The 22648-nt window shown below is 37.0% G+C and overlaps 1 long non-coding RNA gene across 1 annotated transcript in view; it reads right to left on the bottom strand.

Moving 5' to 3' along the window:
• LOC150019297 (uncharacterized) overlaps window positions 1–22648 on the bottom strand; it is a 301842-nt gene that overhangs the window by 257921 nt on the left and 21273 nt on the right. Inside the window, exon 2 of the long non-coding RNA XR_016509245.1 lies at window positions 14959–15061. This is a non-coding gene — a long non-coding RNA (uncharacterized LOC150019297). The remainder of the gene's footprint in view (window positions 1–14958; window positions 15062–22648) is intronic.

Below are 22648 nucleotides of genomic sequence, written 5' to 3'. Positions count from 1 at the left end.
TTTAAGTAGGAATACTATATATTTTCAATTATACACAATTATAAGTAATTACATGGGGTGAAGGAATAGCTTAAGGGTAGAGCACTAGCTACAACACACAATCTGACTAAAAATCAGGAGCACACTTAAAACTTCCACTAGATTGTGTGTGCCACCAAGAGCAGATTTTCCATCTGCTTTCAGTACCCAGAACAGTCCCCGGGACATAGCAGGGGCTCAGCTACAGGGACAGTATAGCTTGGAAGCTAAAGGCTTAGCCTCTAACAATGAGGTCCAGCTGTGTCTCTTATTAGCTATGTACTCTTAGCAAGGCATTTAGCCTCTTTGTGCCTCAATTTCCTCATGTGTAAAACCGGGGGTGATAATAGTACCTATCCTATGAACTTGTCATGGAAATTAAAAAGTTAAATAGAGTCTTCAAGCCTGACACAGAATTAGCAGTATATCGTCGTCGGCAGCCGTCCGTCTCGAGAGACGATGGTGTAGCTTCTTAAGAGTCTATCTGCACCGCCGAGAATGGTTGTGCAGTCCGACTCGGGAGTGACACGGTATCTGTCTCCTCCCGTGTTGAATCGACATCTTGTGATGACGCTGGAGTGTCCTCTCCAGTGGAGCTGAAGCTACAGAGCCTGGGCAGGGTGATATGGAGGGTCTGCTGTTGCCCATGCAGCAGACCCCCCCTCTCTTCGCAGCTGAAGGGTCCAAGGGAAAGACGGAGTCAATACAGCTTGGCTTCAGGTGCGCCACAGGAGTTGCCGGTGTTGACTACAACGTCAAACCGCCTTAGGGACTCCGGCTCCTTCTGTCGGGGTTTACTCCCTTAGCCTTTCCCCTGAAGAGGTATGCCGCAAGGCAGCGGAGGTTTTTTGGAATCAGAGTTTTCCTTCTCTGATGTGCCCTGACTGGAAGATCGAACCAGCGACACTTAGCTCGCAGGCCGACGCTCAATCCACTGAGCCAAACCAGCCAGGGTTATTAGCAGTATATACATATTGGATATTATTATTGTTGTTTGTTGAATAAAAGAGGAGACCCAGACGGCTAAAATTAAAGAGCAAGAGTATAAATAAAAGCACAGGACAAAGGTACCATAATGAACTGACCACAGGGACATCTAGCAAGAAGTCCCAATAAAGTCGCAGAAAGAGAATACAAAGAGCAGTACTGCTTTTATTACAGAAAAATAATCCAGAGTATGTATTTGTCCTCAAACCTAGATTAACAATGGAATCATCAGCAGAGCTTTGTAAAAAGCTACTGCCTGGGCCCATTTCTGAGTTTCTAATTTAATTTTTAAAGTTCCCCCAGGTGATCCTACCGAGAAGCAACAGTTCACAACCACCTAGCTAGAATTACATTTCCCATCTTTTCCACCTCAACGCTTTTGAGGTGTATGACACATTCCGCCAGTGTGAGAAACTCCCCAAGAAAGTGGCTGCAGGAGAAGGGCGGAGCCATCAGAAGGTGTTTTTGTAGGATGCTGATGTCGCCTCTGGAGGGGCACCTGTCTCCCACCACCATGCCCCTGACCGGGGAGCAAATTGCTGAAACTGCCCCTCACCCTTACAGGAACCCTAGAAGCAGGGAAAATTTAAACATATTTAACAACCTATTAGACACAATCAATGATCAATCAGAATGATACCAGCTGAAAGCAACACAATACTATGTGGTTGATTATTAGCCATGCCTGTAAGGGATCTATTAGGACTCCAGTTTGCAGACCAAGAAGAAAACTGAGGCCTTGGGGCTAATATGCCAAAGGCCACAAGCTTAAGAAACAGTAAAGCCAGAATCTGGAGTAATCCAAGAATAAAAAGGCTACATTTCTGAAACTATGAAAGCAAAATGACACTTAGTATTTGAAAAGTTCAGTGTCTGACAACAAATTATGGAGGGAATTTATGACACATTTATCTCAGAATTAAACTGTTGTCTTCTATACTAGCCAAGAAGTCTCAAAAGACTTCACAGGAGTGAAATTACTATCTTTACACAGAGAGACACATGGGGGGAAATTACCTGCACCTTTTTTACCAGCTAAAGAGTTGATGAATGGGATGAGCCTGGACCACTTTGTTTTCCTTAATAATAGTGCCTTCTAAATTACATGACTGCAACTCCTGTAAAATTTACTTTTTGGAAGATAAACTGTAACAAACAATGCAATAGCTAGAGTTTTATTAAGAAGCATTTTATATCATCTCTTTATTTTTATAAAAAATAGCCTGAGCTATTGAAAAATAATGGCAGAGTGAAAAATAATGGTCAACAATGTAGGACTATTTAGAACCGTATTTCACATTTTATACTAAATTCCAAATAGAATGAAGAGTTACATCAAAACAGTTCATTTATCAGATATATAATAAGGGGTGGTAATGACATAAATTTTTTTAATAAAATATAAGTAAAGGGAGGAAAAGCAGTACACCAAAGAAATTATAAAATGCCAAAATGACAGATAAAACATCAACATATATACTATATCCTATAAAAAATATACTAATTGTTTAGGATAGAATAGGCCAAGGCAATTGAAAAGACAATCCATACAAAACAAATAAAAATGCAAACAAATACCAAAATTGTTTTGAAATCAACACCACTGATCATGCTAGAAGCCAAAAGTACAGAAAGAAAATAATTGGTTGTTAAACCTTATAAAATATAAGATACTATGCTCTTTTTATACATCACCTAATTTTCTCCTTACAATAACCACATGAGTAAGGCTATGGTATTTTCACATTTTGCAGGCCAGTAAACCGATGCTTAGAATACATAAGGAACTTCCCCAAGCTCATATATCTATCTAGTCAGGTGTAATTCTGGGATTTGAATGTAGACAGCCTAATTTCAGCACCCATGTCTTTAGCGCAATGTCCCCTCAAATTAGCAGAGCAAAAAATAATATTATCAATACCAATTTTCCATTATTACTAATAAGCACCAAATTAGCAAAATAAAAAATATTACCAATGTTGGCTATAGATCATTAACAGGAAGATATGTTCCACAGTTTTGAAGAAATTTAGCAAAATGTTTCCAGAGCAAGAAAGTACATATTTCTTTTCCTAATAATTTCATTATTAGGGCTATCACCTCTAGAAACAAGTAAAATTAAGTGAAATAACTGAAAATTATTTGCTGGACAATATGCACAATTCATATTATTATATAACAGCACTGATTACATCCATGAACAGAGATATAGCAAAGTAATTTGTTACAATAAAATGTATAATCAGCCCTGGCTGGTGCAGCTCAGTGGATTGAGTGCCAGCCTGCGAATCAGAACCTCGCTGGTTCGATTCCCGGTCGGGGCACATGGCTGGGTTGCAGGCCAGGTCCCCAGTTGGGGGCATAAGAGAGGCAACCTATTGATGTTTATCTCATACATCAATGTTTCTCTCCTTCCCTTTCTCCCTCCCTTCCCTTCTCTCTAAAAGTAAAAAATAAATAAAAAATAAAATCTTTTAAAAAATGTATAATCATTATGACCATATTACAGCTTAGAAAAATGACAAAAAGATATATTAAATATGCAAGTGAACAGCTCTGAGAAAAAGAAAGAAAAGAAAACATCTCATTAATTTTAGGTGGCAGAGTTCACATGATTTTTTAAAATTTATTTTCCAATGAGTGCTGTGATTTTTGTGCAGTAAAGATATTCTGTGCAGAAATACAGTTTTAAAATTATAGGCTATAATAATATATGCAAAATACCCAGTGTAAATGTTGGCATATAGTATCCATTTAATCAACAGCAGAAATAATAGATGATAATTGCTAACACTTATGCTCTTACTCAACACCCTGCACTGTTCTAAGGACTTTTTATGAATTAACATCTTTAATCCTCACAACAAGCCTACACTTAGATTATGTTGAGTTTACTAACAAGGAAAACGAGGCAGAGGGATAGTAAGTAATTTGCCTGAGTTCAGCCAGCTAATAAACTGCAGAGCCAGGATGTGTTCCAGAGCCCACACTCTTAACAACCAAGCAATTCTGCTCTTTGGCACTCACTGTGTGACCTTGTCAAAAACTCTTATTACTCGAAAGCAAAGTAAGAACGTAGGTAAACAATTAGTAAGCTAATGTTTATGTATGGCAGTAGCATGCTGTGGATTTAGGAAAGCTTACTTTCTGAACTCAAATTAAAGATAAATCATCTTTTAAGTTCTCCTTTACCAAATTCCAGATTTATAAAAATGAGAAGCTGTTAAAAAATAATTTTAAGATATTATTATTAAAACAGAGATCACTGAGAAATGCATTTTTATAAAAACAATCTGTTTTTATTGTCATTATAGTATGTCCTTATTCACTTGTAAACATTATAATCTTTTAAAATATTTATGAACAGATGGTTTTTGAGTTATTTGCAACCAGTTTTAAATTAACTCTATTTTCCTCAAAATATAATCACAACATACTCAAACTTCCACCCATGATCTTCAGACTTCCAAGAGAGTCTACTTGACAACTGCACACCTGGCATTTTCACTTGTGTATCTTACAGACATAGAAATGAACAGATGTACAAAACTAAACGCGCCTTACACGTCCACCGCATATTCTTGCTTTCCCCATCTTGACATCGCTAACTCCATACTGCCAGTGGTACAGGCCAAACCTTGGTGTCATCCTGACTCCTCTCTCTCACACCAGGTATGCCACCTGCCAACACACATGTCTGAATGTGGCTGCTTCCCCCACCTCCATCACAGTCACTCCAGTCTAAGCCACCACTTTTGCTCCTGACTGGACTGTCAAGGTAACCTCCTCACTGCTGCCCAACTTGGCCAGCTACTGTCCACCCTCAACACAGCAGCCAATGCTAGCCTCCAAAACTTCAGTCAGACCATGTCCCATCTCTGCTCAAAACTCTCCATCCTTTCTAATTCATAGAAAATGCCAAAATCCTAAGAGCAGCCGACGAGGCTCCAGGGATCCCCAGCCCCCGACCTCCCTCTCAGGCCTCACCTCCCTCCCCCCGTCTTACTACTCCAGCTCCACAGCCACGCCTCGTGTTCCTATGTGTGGACGCAGCAGGTTTCTACCTCAGTCTCGCCACTGGCTGTTCCCTGCTGGTTTCCTCATGACCTTTACCTCTCTTCTCACGTGTTTCATTCTGTGGGTGACTCTCCTGGCTCACTCTGGACATAACAAGCCTTCAACTGTTGCCTCGTTACTTCCCCTGCTTTAGTGTCGAAACCTACTGCCACTGTATAGATTTTCTTGTTTATTTGATATGTTATTTTTCTACTTTAAGAAACTATTAAACTCCATGCAGGCAGGAATGGTCTAATTTCTGTTCACAACCTAGATCATTTCTGAGCTTATGTAGGTGCTCCATAAACATTTGTGTAATTAAGTAATGCATCAGTTAATAATATTAGAACAAGGCTTAAAACCCCTACATAAGGCAAAGTGAGGGAAGGAACCTTCGAGTAAAACATCGAATATTATCAGAAGAAGAAGAAATAAAGGTTGACTTAATCTTCCTGTATATTTTTAACTTTTATTTGTTTTCCTGGATTTGGTACATGATGCAAAGTCTATAAACTATATTTCAAATAAATTTATTTTAGTGTGGTCAAATATGCTACTCAAGTTTACTTATTGTTATCTTTGCAATTTCTCATGACAAACTGAAAAAACACTTTTGGAAACGATGACAAGCTTTCAGCAATTCTACCTGTGGACTATCCCAGCCACTGTGGGCTCTCCACCTCAGTGACTGTCCTCTCTCAGCCCCTCACCCTGTCTTCAATCTTTTCAACATTTATACATCATTTGCAGAGCTAACAGGGCTATCTTTCTAAAATGCAGATTTGACTATATCATTGCCCCAACTAACAACTCACATGCCTACCCAGAGCCTACAAGAAGAAGCAAAAAGCCTCAGTATGATGTGTAAAGCCAGTTCAACCTATTGGAGAAGGTTCACATACCACAATTCCTCCCCGAGTTGCCAAATTTCCAGCCTTTCAGAATTAATTCCAGGATCTCCATCATGCAATGCATTTTCAAAATTTCACCACTGCCCATCCTGTTCATTGTCTTGAAAACTCTAACTCCTTTCTAGTCCAGGAACATATCGATTATTCAAGGCCAAGATGATATGTTATCTTCTCTATGAAAACCTCACAGACTCTCCTCAAAAACATGCATCTCTTCCTCTTTCACCGTTTTCTCTATTATAGGACAGTATTGTGTGTGAATTCACAGATTACAGCTTCCCTCCCCTAATTGCCTTTAAATTCTGGAGGACTTGGGGACTAAGCATGCGCCTATCTCACAGCACACAGCTGGTGCCTAATAAATGTTTGTTAAATGAATGAGAACAATGAAACAATATCCTCTGGTCAGCAGACTACATAAATTGGAAGAAAAAACTTTTAAATGTCCTCTAAAGATTGCTTCTATCATTTCTAGAAGATAAGTTTTTGAACTATAAAAGTTAAATGTTTTCAAGTTTTCAACTGCACAAGGACTTTATGAGAACCCCTTACATCTCAAAACCTATAAATTCTACAAAAAAATAAATTTCCACATCTCTGAATATGGTAAAATTGTGTTTATATGGAAATACTGGCACCATATTTCAGTAGAAAACTTTTTTTGGCACTCATTCACAGGGAGCAATAAATCATTTCCTTCTGCAAATGAATGTTATTGTGGGTGGGCCTTTTATACAGAGAAAATATTTGGATTCAAATGTTCCCTCCCTGGCTCTGGAGAAACTTGTCATGACCAAGGTATCGAAGCTTAGCAGTTCTTAAAATGAGGAATTTTGTACTCAAACATTCAGTATAAGCTTGACTTTTTCACAGAACCATTACTTCTCCTAATAATCAGCCTAGACTGGAGTATAATAATCATACTGGAGTCATTTTATTCAGCACTATAAAGCAGCAGTGATTTAAGCAGACTGAGTTGCAGTTGATTCTCCACAGGTTAGCACACCAGACTATGTTCAAAGTCATTTTCTGTGAGGCGGGAACCTATGCATGAGTCCTAACCAATGGGATGGGAGTGAAATACGTGCAGCATCTCCGGGCCTGGCCCTAGAGAAGCTCCAGTGTGCAGTCTCCCTGCTCTTCCCCTTCAGCTGGCTTGACACATAAGCCCCATGGAAGTCACCCATGGAAAAGGACAAAGACATAAAATGAGATTAGCCTGGGTCCTTGAAAAACTAATCAGAGACCACTGATTGGTCAGAAAACTGTTTTTGACTTTATGTGAATAAGAAATAAAATTTCTCTCTCTTCTAACAGTTAAACACTACTCATTTTGTGGTATTTTCATTATGCAATAGTTAGCATTATTATAACTAAATATACTCACTGAGTCTAAAAATTAATAGTTTGAAGATTTTAATATATATTCAATCACTGTACTGAGTATATATTGCTCATTTCATTAAAAATAATATATACATCTGACTTTTCCTTATAAACAGCAAATCTTCTATATAATCTTCCTAACACTCTGTTAGGCACTATAAAAGATTTATGATATATGTAATATATATCATATATATATAACATATTATATGTAACTAAAAAAGATATTTTATCCCTGCTTTATATATACATATATAAAGCATATTAAATACATATAATTTAGCCACCCAACACCCAAGGTTGAAAAGGACATACGTACACAGTAGAACTGCATACTTGGGATATTCTCTGGCTTTAGTCGTGATCAACAGCTTCAAGAAACACAGCTTAAGTTTTATCTTTATAGTACAAGAGACTTAGGTATGAAGTATATTTCATGTATTGTGAGAACAGATTTTTCAATTTGGCTCTACATGCCATATATAATACAAATAAAATTGCTTTTTCTTTGTCTCTGTAATGAAACGTCTGATTGCATCCCAGTCTTGCTGTATTTCTGACCTTGGAACAATAATGCACCAAAATTTACTGCTAGTTCCCAATCACGCACCAAATTTCAACTTCTCCCATTGCACTATTTTCTAATCCTGGAAAATGACTAGATATTACTCTGAGAGACAGGAACACAATGACTTTTTCAACTATTGGCAGTATTTGGTTATATACCTATGTGTAGTGTAGTAAGTTACATGTTTTTCAAATTTCCACATCTTGCTGAGCCTTCAGGGTATAATTGAGTTAATATGGTACTCATTGAAGACAGTATATGCTCAACAAGTAATGAAAAAATTGTAGCCGATCTTTGACACAAAATAGTAAAAACATTTCAGTTGGCTTGGAAGTAAATAAATGCCAACATGTAAAGTGAAAAGGGAACATGACTCAAAAAGCTACAGCTAAAGAGAACAACAGCCTGCATAATACTCTCTCCTTACTTCCTGAGAGTTTCTGTTTAAAGCTCATAAGACAGAAGGAAAGAAAAAGAAAAAAAAAAACACATTATGCCACTTGGACCTGAGTCCATTGCCAACCTGTTTTAGGTTCAGAAAAGCTATAAATTCACCTGCTCCTCTGTGGTTTCAAACAACTGCAAAGCAACGAAGAGGTGAGACTGACACACACACTTCTTTCCTCTCAAGAACTCAGGACCCAGAGTGCAACAACAACTGCTACCTGAGTCCCTCCCTCTCCTCATGGGTTCACACTTGGCTGTACTTTCACCTCAAATATTGGATACTCTCAGAGACCAGATGGGTATTTAGCTCTACGCAAAAAATTTTTCCTACAGTAGAATTCTGACTGGTATTTTTGAGTCCTTCAGATTCTTGGCCACTGTTTCTGAAGAGTAAAACAAATGTGTTTTAGAAAGAGAAGGATAAAGACTATTCATGCAAATACTGGTTCTCTTTTTTACAAGTTGGCACAGAGGGACCATAACTGTACAGTGTACACAAAAGGGAGAGAAAATACATGAATGGGGGGAAAGTCCTTAATGACACTATTTGGTAATGAAGAAAACAGTTGTACTAGGTGTTTGTTCATTGTCATCTCTGACTTAAAGTCAGCATGATCCTCAGGCACTTGAATGTGATATCCTCAGAAGCTTATACATTATGAAAGAACTGATGTGCTGTGTATTTCACAGAATAATATTAACCTCATTTCAAGGGAACTTGTGGGTTTTTTTAATTATAATGGTATAAAAGAGGAAACTAGAAAGTGTCCAGTGAGGAGAATTTTATATAGTGTGCTCCCTACATGCAACACTCAAGCAACAACATCTGTTAAGCTCCCCTCACATGCCCATAGCACATCACTACTCTAAAATTTGATTAAAATATCATTAAAAGTACAATGAACAAAAAACGTCAGTGGTCAAGCACACTTGTAAAGGTTCAACCACAGTAATAATTAATTAAATAAATGTAAAAAGTTTACTTTTACTTAATATCAAATTAACAAAAAATACTGAAGATATAAGAAAGGAGAAGGCTGAAATGGTGGGATAAAACCAGGCACCCTGACACAGCCATTGTTGACAAAAATAAGCACATCCTTTCAAACAATTTTTAAAGTATAATCTAGAACCTTAAGTTTGTCTGTTTCTTTGAATCATTAAAATTCTACCTTTGGTAACTAGCCTAAAGCAAAATCTTGACCATATAAAAAGCCAAATGCCAAAATGTTCATTATCAACATTACCTTTAATTTAAAAAAAAAAAAAAATTGCAAGCACTCTAAATGTCTAACAACCTTAGACTAGCAGAGTAAATTATTGTACCCCAGCCAGATATAACATTAAGTAGCCATTAAAATTATAATTATGTAATGTTGCTATATTATAAAATAATGATACAATAATTATGACTAATCTAAAATACGTATAGAGACAAAGGTGAAGACTGAAATACCAAAGGATGCCAGTAGTTTTCTTTGGGTAATGGAGCCATGAGCAATTTTTTTTGTCTCGTTTTCTATAAAGTCCAGTTTTTCTTATACTGTGTGCAAAATGCCTATATAAGAAACAAAATGCAAAAACTTTCAAAATAGCATTAGTAACAAATATGATGTTCATTTAATTTTAGAAATGCTACAAAGTAACAATTACAAATAACTACAAAACAGAAAATTGTAAATGTTACTAATATAATGTTACAATTTTAAAGTCTAAAGTTTTTAATTTTAAAATTTAAAAAAATTCTAAATTTTTTAGTATTTCTACACTATTTTAACAACAACAAAAAGATAGCTACCCTAGAAAATTATTTCTCCCTGGAGTTGGGTTCAAACTATTTACTATTTTTAATGCTGAAGCAATAAAAAAATAAAGTTCCAACGAGCATAATACTGGATCCAGATAGAATTTACTTGCTACTCTCCACACACACAAATATCATGTTATTGTCTCCAGTCACAATGTCTCAGGTATGGCTGACACGTTCGTGGGATCTGCTGTTACCACATTTCACTCCTTGAAGTTAAATTGTTAAGTGTGATACATTTCATTAGTTAATTGATTTAAAACCCAAAGTACATGCACAATTTTTCTCTACTGAACAGATTCAGTGGTTTCTTAATTCAAGAATTACTACAGGAAAAGAAATAGTAAAGTTAACACTGTACTAAACATGAAAAAGAAAGCATTATCACAGCATTTATAATAAAACCCATACCAAACTGTAATATCAAATCTAATTATTTTAATATGTATGACTTTCATTATATAATATCATTATGCACAAATTATTAGCAACTCTATATTTATTATTCATTATGAACTTAATTAATAGTAAAATCTTTAATGTAATAAGAAAAAAGAATATTAATTGCTAGTAATTTACAACCCAACATGTAGTAATAAAGTTGCTAGATTAGGCAAGTAAAAATAAAAATAGTTAAATGTGAATTTCAGATGAACATGAATAATTTTTTAGTATGAGTATGCCCCATAAAGTATTTGGGACAAATTCATACTAAAAATTTATTCGTTGTTTATCTGAAATTCAAGTTTAACTGGGTGTCCTGTATTTTATCTGGCAGCCCTAGAAGTAATGAAAGGAATATCAAAACACTGGAAACATAACTCAGTTATTTATATTTTGACCTACAATATAGTAACATAATATAGAGGGAAAATAAAGAACTATGACATATCAAATGATCCATTGCATCTTCACCCAAAGCTTAAGAGACAGATATTACTCTCATTTTAATTGAGGAAACAAAGTCTCTGTGAGCTTAAGTAACTAGTTTAAAGTCCAGCAGTTAATAGTCTGCTATATACAGTGGGGTCAAAGTGAATGACTGCGCCAACTAATTAAGTCTGTTCAAATTCCCAGTTAGGATGAAGAAGAGGCTAACTCTAGGCCTGACATATAGATAACTCACTGGTGACACTGACTGAAGTTACTGAGTATTGTTGAAAGTGCCTGGACTCAGCCTGAGTTTAAGTTTTATGTATCCCCCTTGAAATCAACTTGACACAGTAGGTACAATGTTCCATTTAGATAATAAAAGATTGGCTTCCTCGAATAAAGCTAAATTGAACTACACATACAAATCATCTCTGAAAATGTATTGCTTGGAAAATATTTTTTGTCTAGCCCCGGATTCCAATACATATGGTTTACTGCCATATCCAAGAAAGGAAAATATCAGATAAATGTAAAAGAATTCCACATCTTAATTGTATGGAAAACCTTCTATTTTTACATTATTATTGGCTACAGTTTTCTATATCCACATTTACTCATTCATTTATTTTCTTCATTCATTCTATATATAACTTTCCAGTTGTTACTATGTGCTAGGATATGGAGTGCTCAACATAAAGAATAACAGTTTAGGACAAAGTGAAACAGATTCATTCATTTCCAGGGGACATTAGGGTCTTGCCAGAATCTCCATCTGTTTTCTACTTTCACACTACTCCCCATATTAATTCTCCTACCTCCATCAGAACAACATAATTATCCTGTGACTTTTCTATTTAAAACCCATTGCAACTGTTGGAAACAACAGCATAAGTATGATTTATAACTGGATTATAAATGCATTCCCCAGTGACTCATGAATACAAACCATTCTAATCGAGGGATAAAAACTTTCTGCAACAAAGTGAAGCTTTCATTTATCATCAATCACAAAACTCTGTTATTTTCAAAATAAAAGTCAAACCTATTTATTCACCTACTTATAAGTTTTGCAAATATACTTCCTTTCAGTGAGTAAAATATATAGACAATGGGGATTTTAATATCCATAAGGTGCATTTAGTTTAAAATCTTAAAAAGAATAGTATTCCTTGAGTTTCAGGGTAATATTTTATTCAAAACCAAAGTTACCTAAATGTTAAAACATCATTCAGCTTAGATACAAAGGTGAAATTATATTTTAGTGCTCACTACAGAATCACAAAATTGTTATTTAACTTTTCTGGGCCTCATTTCTCTGCTTCAATACATGGTATAAAGAGACACTGACTTAGTTTCTCCCAGTTCCAAAATTCTGTGTGTTCTTAATTCTATAACTCTAAGACTTAATCTATCTCTTTAACAGGCACAACATATTTATTCACTTATTCTGTAGATCATATACGTCTCAAACAAGCACTATTAGTTAATACATTATTACTTCAACACGTGTACATCCTGGCTATTTCTGTCTATAATGAATTCCAGACTTATGTAAACAAATATTATTAGTATTACACTCTTTGTCTGCAGAAAGCTGATGCCAAAGAGGTCCCACATGAATTTCTTTGCCTATAGCCAAGTGAAACAACATTTCAGGATTTCACTTTTAATCGGAAGAGAAAATTCTAATTGGATCTAACAAAAGGCTCACTTGGTTAGGCATATGTGTTACAAAACGGTTTCTTTTTATTTTTTCCTTTTTTATTGGATTTATTGGGGTGGCACTGGTTAACAGAATTATACAGGTTTCAGGTATACGACTCTACAGCACATCATCTGTAACCTGTACTGTGTGTTCACCGTCCCAAGTCAAGTGTCTGTCCATCACCGGCTATGCCCCGCCCCCACCTGCACCTCTCCCCACCCCCAGGCAATCACCACACTGTTGTCTCTGTCTATGAGTTTTTTCTCTTTTGCTAATCCCTTCACTTTCTCCCCCTAGCACTCCCCAAATGGTTTCCACATCACATGAACTACTTTACCAAAAAACAGTTCCTAGAGAAAATGATTTCTACCTGAGGTGCAGTTCAAAGTAAATACTAGGTGAACAGGTTTGAACTATAAATTTACTTTGAAAGGCTCAATAATGGTCCTTGGCAAAAACGCATGACAAAACAAGTTGTATAAACAGCCATTGGTATCTCTGATTTCTGTTTGGTTTTAGGCTCTAAGAATCAGCAGCTATTTAATAATTTTTCAAAGCTTCACGGTCAAAATTTAATAGATACTTTGTTTAATGCCTCTTTCCAAGAGGCAGACATGCCATTTGGCCATACATCCCTTTTGGAAGGAATCATTTTAAGCATATATTAACTAATCCTACAGAACACTGTTCGGGAAGTCTGTTTCAAAGATCCTGGGTCAATTTTCGGAGTCACTTTTTACCACTTGTAACAAACATACTTTGAAATGTTAGCATGCTTTTTGCCCTTTGGACTTTTTGAGCACATGATCATATCCCATATCTGTCCCACACTTGCATCTCAGAAAATCAAATTTATCATAGAATAATTGCAAATGTAAAGACCAAGACAAAAGAAATATTCCGTTTGTAACATTCAGAAAATAAGATTTTGCAGCCAAAGAAGAGCTGTGTAAATCAAGTTATTACCTTGAAAGAAGATGGCATAAAGCCCCTTTATCCTTCCTTGGTCATTTCTACTGAGCTGAACTACAGAATCCTACATAAGAAAGACCTGAGAGGAAGAGGAAGGAGGAATCCTGCATATTTTCTGACATTGGAAGAACTCTGGAAAAAGAAGGGGAGAGGGGCAGGAAACAGAGATGAGCAGACACGTGTTAGCTCTCCTGTACTTCGCCTGGTCCCACTCTGCTCACAAGCTTCTCTCTCACTGGAAAGTCTTAGGATACTCCTAAGGAACTGGAATGAAGCCATATCAAAGTAAACCACCATTTACTGTCAGGGAGGGAGTCACTTAGGTTTCACTCTCCTGAACTGTGCTGAAATACAGTGTGGCGTAGACCAGACCCAGACACAGCTAAGAATCTGGCCAAGAAGCTCCTCAGAGGCAGAGCGGTGCCATAAACTGAGGTAGTGCTGGAACACCGCCTGCAAGGTGGACTGCTCAGGCATGACCTAGTGCGTCTCACTGCCAGACCTGCAAGGGTTCTATGGTCCACTGAGAGCCAAGGAGAAGTCTGGAGTCAGCAGGGAGTACTCAGCAGTTAGCAATCAGGGAAACAAGAGGCACTGCCCCAGAGACAAGGGCTGTGGCCCATGGGCACAAGATCAGTAACTCTGCCCTACCTACTATCCCATACATCTCGCCATCTTGCAAAAGGGCTAGGAAGAAAGGTGAGGAATATGAGAGATGAGTGGTGTTTCCTAGAGAGAAGTATTCTTACCCAAGTGGATTATTTAAACAATAAACTCAAACTACTTCTAATCTAAATTGACTCAATAGTTTTTCCCCCTCTGTAAGCAATGAGTAAATGAGCTTTGCTAGAAAGCCAAGATCAGTTATACACAAAATAAAGTACATATTTCTCTGTACAACTGAGTTTTTAAAAAGGTGAGTTTTATGGTCCCAGGAAACATTTTTCTCTAATCATGGCAAAACTTCCATAAGACCCTCAATATGGTATCAGTTCTAGGTCTATGCTCACATCCTCTATGCAGCGCATTGAAGTTCGTCCCACCATCCCTCAAAGTCCTGCTCAAATTCCGTACTTACCACAAAGTCTTCTATTTTCATCTTACTCGTCTCTCTCTTCACTGACCTCCTCGAACAAAGAGGATTTTAGGCTAGACACTTGAACTTCTGGGATAACAAATATAGCTTAAGTAAAACCACTGAGGAGTCTCCCAGAGTGGCAGAGATTACCTAGCTCCTGGAGCCTGCTGCCAAGGGACACGGTCCTTCTGTCACAGTCCTAGGCCACACCAATCTCAGCCCAAATGCTGGGGGTCCAGCCAGAACCAACGACCTGGAAAAAGCAGGAATCAAACATCCAATAAACATGATATCCATCCACGTCTCTCTCACAATCACAGCAGGCAGCTAGTGTAACAATTATACATCCAAGACATGCCTAACCCTCAGGGGAAGTATTCCTCCCAGCAACAAGATACACCAAGTCACTTTTAAACAAGGAATCAATTTGCTTAGGTGTATACTCCATTCACTTTAAAAATATGAAATAATAGAATCCTATAACCAGAATAAAGAATTCTTTGGACTTAGATTATATAAAGTCCAGTGAAAAGAAGAGAAAATGCATTCCTGAAAACCTGAGGCAGCTGTAATTAACTCTTAATTATCTCAACATACTATTTATCTTTTATTTAATCCTCAAGTTCAATTTATCTATTACTCAGCAAAATCCAGGAAGAAAGTTTCCAAAGTCGATTTTTGTCTATTTTCTCTCTCACATTTATGTGTACAAACTTCTAAAAATCGAATACTTAAATATTATCTTTCAATTCTCCATCATTTGGAAGAATAGGTACATATGTTTGGTTCAAGTCCCAGCACCTATTATTAGCTAGAGGACTTTGGACAACTTTCAATTTCCAGAGCCTCGGGGATTTATTATTACTTATAAAATGGGAATAATAATATCACTACTTAACTCATGAAGCTATAATTATGATGAAATGAAATGATATGTTTAAACCACATGGCACCACATCTAAGAATAGCCAGTGATGGAGCCCACTGGAAGGGTCTGCAGGAGGGCAGAGGAGGGCCGGCTTAATTGTGGGGCAAGAGCATCAGGGCAATGATAATTCATCCATCATGAGATCTGTGACACTGGATTGGAGGGAGAAGAAGAGGAGGTGGAAAGAAATTCCAGGAAGAGGAACAAACTATGCACCAAGGAGTAAGTAAGCTGAGTAGCAGGTACCATGAGGAGGCCTTTGAATGACATAGGCAGGAAATTTTCAAACCACAGCACTTGGGTGAGATCAGGTCGATCAGCGTCCCTCCCTTCTTCCCCACCACCACAATCACTGTGTACGCTACCCGCACTTATACCTCCAGCTTTGGTCCCTGGAAGCCTCCTCTAACTCATGTGCCAGCATCCATCTCTCCTATTCCTGATCTCCTCCAACACAGAGAAACTGCTGAAAAAGAATTGTATTTGGTTGTATCCTATTTTACACTGCTTTTTAAATATCGGGTTTACATAAACCCGGCCCACAAAAACAAGCCAATTGTAAATTCCTCAAGGATAGTGACTATAACAAAAAGCAAAGAGTACCTACCAATGAACTTTTAGAGAATTGTTTTATAGTTGAAAAAAACATAACTTCCCCTGATCCTCAATATAACCCAATCAGTAAGGCAAACAGCATCCGTGACATGATAGTTCCATTTTACAGTTGAGGATATTAACGTCCAAAAATGGGAAGGGACTGGCCTGAAGTCACACTGCTAATGAGTGGCAGGGGCAAGCTGGACAATCCAGACAGCCAACCCCCCTCCTTCACAGCAGCTTGCAAATATTCTAGAAGAGTGCTGCCCTCACATTAGGTGTTTAATAGTCCTTGTCTTGTTCACTAAAAGGCCATTTGCTGACCAAAGAAAACAGTAGAGCAACTAAAAGACCTTAAAATAGTTTTGCTTCCCACAAGTAAATGTCTAAACAATCCTTAAAGTAAACTTTTATATGAGGCTATTTCCCAATCCCTGAAATGGCAAAAAAGAAATGTCCTACACACTCTTCAAATATAAACTTTACACTACTACAAAAATCTCACATCTGGATCCAAAAGCTCCTCCTGCACAAACGCTGTCTCTGATACAGGTGTGTAAACCTTGCTACAAGAGCAATCCCTGACTTCACACAGCCAATGAGACACTGACAACAGTCTGGAATTTCTTTCGTAGACACAGCAATGAAAGAATGTCTTTTGCTAAAGAGGGCGTAAAGGCAAATGATGAGAGAAATCTGGGATCGTCGTCTAGCTCTGCCCAGAGAACGGGCATTCCAACCACAAACATTTCCCTATTCTGATTGAATTCCACTGAGAAAAAGTGACACCCATTCAATCAAGTGTACACAAAACAAAGGAAGAAAACAATCATTAATTTAAAAAAAATCTTAAATCACACAAGAGTAAAGTTATCTTTTTTTAAAAAATTTGCCTTTCAGTTCCCCTGTATCTAAAATGCCTAAAGAAATTTCCCACTGTCTTCTCTCCCTGGAGATGGAATGTTGGGCAGTGTCACTACCCTATGTAGCCACTGTGAATTCTGTCCAGCATGGCATTGGGAGGGTATGATGTACGCAGACATCAAGAGAACAATTTCTCACCCAGTATGAATGAGGGGAAAGATGCATTGAAAAATTACATTCAAGAAGTATATTGTGAGTGCTATCTTTTTTTTGTTTCAAACTTGACTGGAGAGGAAAGCTTTCTGGGGGTTGTCAGAAATTACACTAAAACACACCTGGGATGCTCACTGGGAAGTTTTAGATGAAAACCAATGACTCACAAAAAGCAAATATCTTGCTGAGGATACTGCCTGTGTTCCACCTTCCTCTCTGAATGCTGCTTTCTGGAAGTGCAACATGAGTAAACAGATCTCAACACTAAGATTAATTAATCTGCATTAAAACATGGTGGGGAACGGGGGTAGGAGCAGGAGAAGAGAAACCTTCTGTATTTATAATCCTGAGGACTCAAATCACACGCTACCACTGCTGACCTCCCCCACAGCTGACACCTCAGATTATCAGCACCCTGACTAAACTCTCCACTCTGCAGCTCTGACTGACAGGCAGATGTCACCATAAAAGTTATCACTCAGGACTGAGGCAGCTAAACCCACCAAAGGTCTGCCAGTAAGTAAAAACACATGTGAAGGATGCTTCCTGGCCTCAAGAAAATGTGTGTTGGGGAGGTTGATGTAATGGGATATTTGGGGTGGGGGGTGGTGAGATGGAGGTTTATCTGCAACTGCCAGCTGATATCTGGAGACTTGTAACTAAGAATGGGGGCTACTGTAGGACCAGGTCAGGCTACTCACGTCTCTCTTTATGCTAAAGCACTCTTTGAGAGCTGTGAGACACATTGCATTGGGAATGCTAACAATCCCTTCACAAAACTCTCAACAGTGCCTCTGACCAACATTGCGTCCTTTTTATTCAGATGCTGGGGTGGAGGATCCTGGAGTTGTAAACCCTTATCAGAGGAACAGGGAATGGAAGCACACAGGAAGTCTACACTTGTGGTTAAGAGTGCTAACCCTGGCAACAGACTGCCCAGGTTTAAATCTTACCTCTCCCGCTCACTAAATTTAACCCTAATTAAGTCACAACTCTTAAGAGTCTCGGTGTCCTCATCTCTACAATGAGATTAAAATTAGATGAGATGTATAAATAATAATCACCAATGCTATACGCAGTAAATAAACGCAATGTCTTATACACCGTAAACCCTAAATAAGCACTAGCTGTTAAGGTTAGGAAACAATGTAATTACATGTGACCAGAACAATTACCCATCATCATCATTATAAATTCACCCACTAACTAACATTGCAAACAGTGCTCATCCGATGGCCTAGGTACTACTCTTTGTTTGGCACCTGCAGTCAACAGACACTATTTGCTCATCTAACTCTTTCACACATTCAAGTGTTCACCAAACATGCTTAATAAGAAGAATCATAAAGTATTTGTTAAAAATACAAATTTATGGGCCGCATCCCCTCTCCACTCAATAAGAATCTCTCCAGAAAGGGCCTGGAAATGTATTTTAAACACACACAGACACAATACACACACACCCTCCACCACCAGGAAAGCCTTGTTATCAGGCAAATTTGGGAAATACTACACAGACCAACCCAGGTTGACGTGAATTCCCCTTCACAAGGCCCAAAGTCAGTCACAATTTTTACCTCAATAATTCCTAACACCTTTTGAATTCATAGTTAATATTTAGGTGTATCATTTCATCTGTACAACAATTTGGAACTGCACTTCAGCTCACAGTAAAGATATTTCAGCAATATACATTACTGCAACATTTCCTTTAGCACTTTAAAAACAAGTATTCTAGGAACAGAAAAATAATGGCTCTAACTAAATTTTATTAATCTCTTACAGATAGCTCTTGAACTCTGAGTACTCTAGCAGAGGCCAAACTACCTATACTTTATATAATGTACTTCCATATTACATTCAGTATTTAATAACTAAGTAAAACTTTTTAAACCTGCGCACAATTACAAGTTAAAGATAAATGAGATATAAGCAAAAATTACTTTGGAGGTTAGTTGTTTGTTATTGCCCTCTTTGAGCATACACAACCATTTCCAGAAGCACTGGAAAATAAGTATCGGAACGATACAATCAATATAACTTGAGGAAGCCCAATAAAGACATATGCGCAACATATAAGAACCAAAAGCACAGAAAGAATACCCTCTTCTGGGAAAATGTGTTATCTTAAATTTTGTTTGTAATGAGACTGAAGAGCAATCAAGAGAGATGCTTAAATAATGTCTTTTATTCCATTCTCTCAGTCCTGACCCTTACTCAACCTAAAACTTAAAAAACATTTTTTAAAACCTCTTCTCGGAGGTTTGAACTATTTGATATTTGTACATAAGTAGAGAGAGGCTTACAACAGGGTTTTTGTCCAATATATACCGGTCCTGGTTGCCAAGGTTATTCAGGAACACACTGATGCCACAAACAGCGGTCATGCATATGCAGCTTCACCCGACCGACTGTTCCACAGAGCAGTGTCAGACCTACTGTCACAGCACACAGCTTCACCTGCATGCTACCAACTGCAGGGCATGTCTGTGGAACGAGGCAGCATTTTTTTCTTTTTTAAGACAGCATTTTTTTAAATCTTACGCAAACCTGAGCTGACAATTTATTGACCATCTCCAAATATGTGAACTAATATCACAGCTTTTACAAAGGCAATGTGAATCTACCAAACATAAATTCAAATAGCTAGACCTGAGGCTAAACATTTCACAGTTCTGTTTATTGTAACCTAACTCCCCAATTGTTTTAGTGTACCCAGATGTGGTATAATTTTTAACTTCTTTTAAGTGTGAATCCAGACCCACATTATTTTTAAATGTTTCAATAAGAGTTTCTCTGTATATATTTCCATAGGAAATTAGCTATGCCATATTTTCCCCTTTTTATGACTATATGAGCAATGCCATTGATCTGAGACAATAATCTTCTAAAGGGTAAAAGCTGAATCCATGTACATTGCTTTGGATATTTTTCAGGTAAGTTTTGTGTATAAATGGTAACTCAGTGAGCAATATATAAAGAAGTCAGTTGTATTTTCTTGGATAGGCTTCCATAATCAATTCTGCTTCAAAATTCATAGGCAACTAACTGAAAATTATATCTTTAAAGTAACATCTCAACCTAACATCAGCTTTAATTAGAAAATTCATCAATAGCATAGGGAAGACTGAAAAGCAAACGAAGCAAGGCCACGACCAGTTAACAGGGACGCCAGGTGATAAGCACGAGATCGGGGTGCTTTACTCATGACAGAATCACTTGGCTTCAGATTAAGGCCATTATTTTGTCCCATCTTGGATGTAGTTCTGATTTCTCAAGCACTCAAAGCACTAGAAACAGCAAAAGAAGGCGTGTGTATGTGTGTGTGCGCTGTGTATGTTGTGTTATAGAAAAGAGGGTGATGAGAAGCAAATGGAAGGAGGAGAGAAGGGAAATCGGCATAGGCCCACTGAAGACAAAAGCGCTGCAGCCATCTAACAGCTGACAAAAATCGGAGGACAAAAGCAGACAAAAGATTTCAGTCCTGAGGACATTTGGAGAAGAAACAAACAGCCTGTTTATATCTATATGAAAGTGGAGTTTTAAAAAGTACATCCATAATAATGACTAACCAAAAGAGATTAAGTTCTGTTTAACATAACCTATTTTATGTGGCAAGAAAGTATGCATTTTTTAAGTTGCCTAACAATGGTAACTAAAATTTTAATATTTTAATGTTCAAAAATGTAAAACTTAGTTATCTTAAAAATCCTCTTAATTTGAATAATCTACTATTCAAATATACCAGGTAAATAAGGAATTATTTTATTTAGTGACTTTTAAACATTTATGTTTCCTTCCAACAAATATTAAAAATTAAACTGTGCCAAGTCATGAAAAACTTAGGCTACTGATCAAAGGAAGAAAGAACAGTTTAAAAATAACCATTAAAGATAAGGTTAGAAAATAAAATAAAGTAAGTGCTATTCATTTCAGAAAAAAAAATAGACCTGGCAGAGGGAGACCTCTTTCTGGCTGAATAGCTTTTCCTAAAGCATTTACTTTGGAATAAACTTCATTTAGAGTACAAAAGTGTTGGCCAAAAAGAAAAGAAGGTGAAGATCTAAGTCCATTTTATTTCCATGTATTTGACTGTATAACATTCCATATTTTAAGTCAAGTAAATAAAAAAATAGGTAACAACTATTTCTGCAAGTGATAAGAAAACTCAAGAATTTCACAAAGATATTTTAACATATAACAAGAGCACAATTAAGACAAAACTTTTCCTTAGGCATTTAAATAGTTTGAACATTTGTTTTTAGTTCTTTATAGACAGTTAAAGCACAATTGAAAGAATCTTTTCTAAATTTTATGGACATACAAGTCTTAGCTCTACCCCAAATAAAATCATCATGGTAATAACTAATAATAAAATGTTTTCCTTGGTAAAGTGAATTCAAAATTATACTTGATAACTCAATAAAACTATCAAAGTAGTTATTAAAGGCAGTGCAAGAATGTCAATCCAGGAAGACTAAGAATTTCTACGAAACAGATGCCACAGCCTATGGAAAGAGCCATTCACCATGATGGAGCATGAAGATACTAAAGATAACAAGAGGTAAAGATTAAAAGGCATTCTTTCTTTTTGTTCAGAAGTTAACTTGATTAAACCTCAAACTGCTCTAAAAATAAAGGGCATTAATTTTGATAAAAGTTACCAAGATAGAAGGTATCTGATGATGTTAGTTTACTATGTTACAACAGTAACAACTCATATTGGTTTTCCTTGGCTTCTATCAAATATTTCATAAGATATAGATTATCTATTATACTAATATATTTATAAACATAAAGTAGAAGTTTATAAAAAATAAAACTAAAAATAAGTATTCATAGAAGTTTTATTGTTTTCTTATTACACCCCAATGAACAAGCTCACTACTTTGGAAATCACTACTAAACTCAAGGAAAAAGTTTAAACATTTAAGTTCAGTCCTTTATCTGCCACTCAAATCTTACTTTTTTCAGCTACACTCCTATGATCTCAACTTACCAAACTATTTCAATTCCTCAATCACAGAATGCCTTTCCCAATCTTAATAATGCCACAGAAGTTGCTGTTCTCTCTTTGGAACAGCACCCACACCTCCTGCCTCAGTTTACCTGTTAAATGCATATTCATCCTTCACAACACAGAAAGGCTGAGGGGACCACTGCACCCGAGAACAAGCTCTTGAAGCAAAGAACACTTGTTGGTCTCCTTCCCATCTTCCATCTCTTATTGGGTAGTCC

Source organism: Furipterus horrens, unplaced genomic scaffold (genome assembly GCF_987537825.1).
Source record: "Furipterus horrens unplaced genomic scaffold, mFurHor1.1.pri manual_scaffold_2, whole genome shotgun sequence".
NCBI lineage: Eukaryota > Metazoa > Chordata > Mammalia > Chiroptera > Furipteridae > Furipterus > Furipterus horrens.
This window is presented reverse-complemented; position numbering and strand designations above follow the sequence as displayed.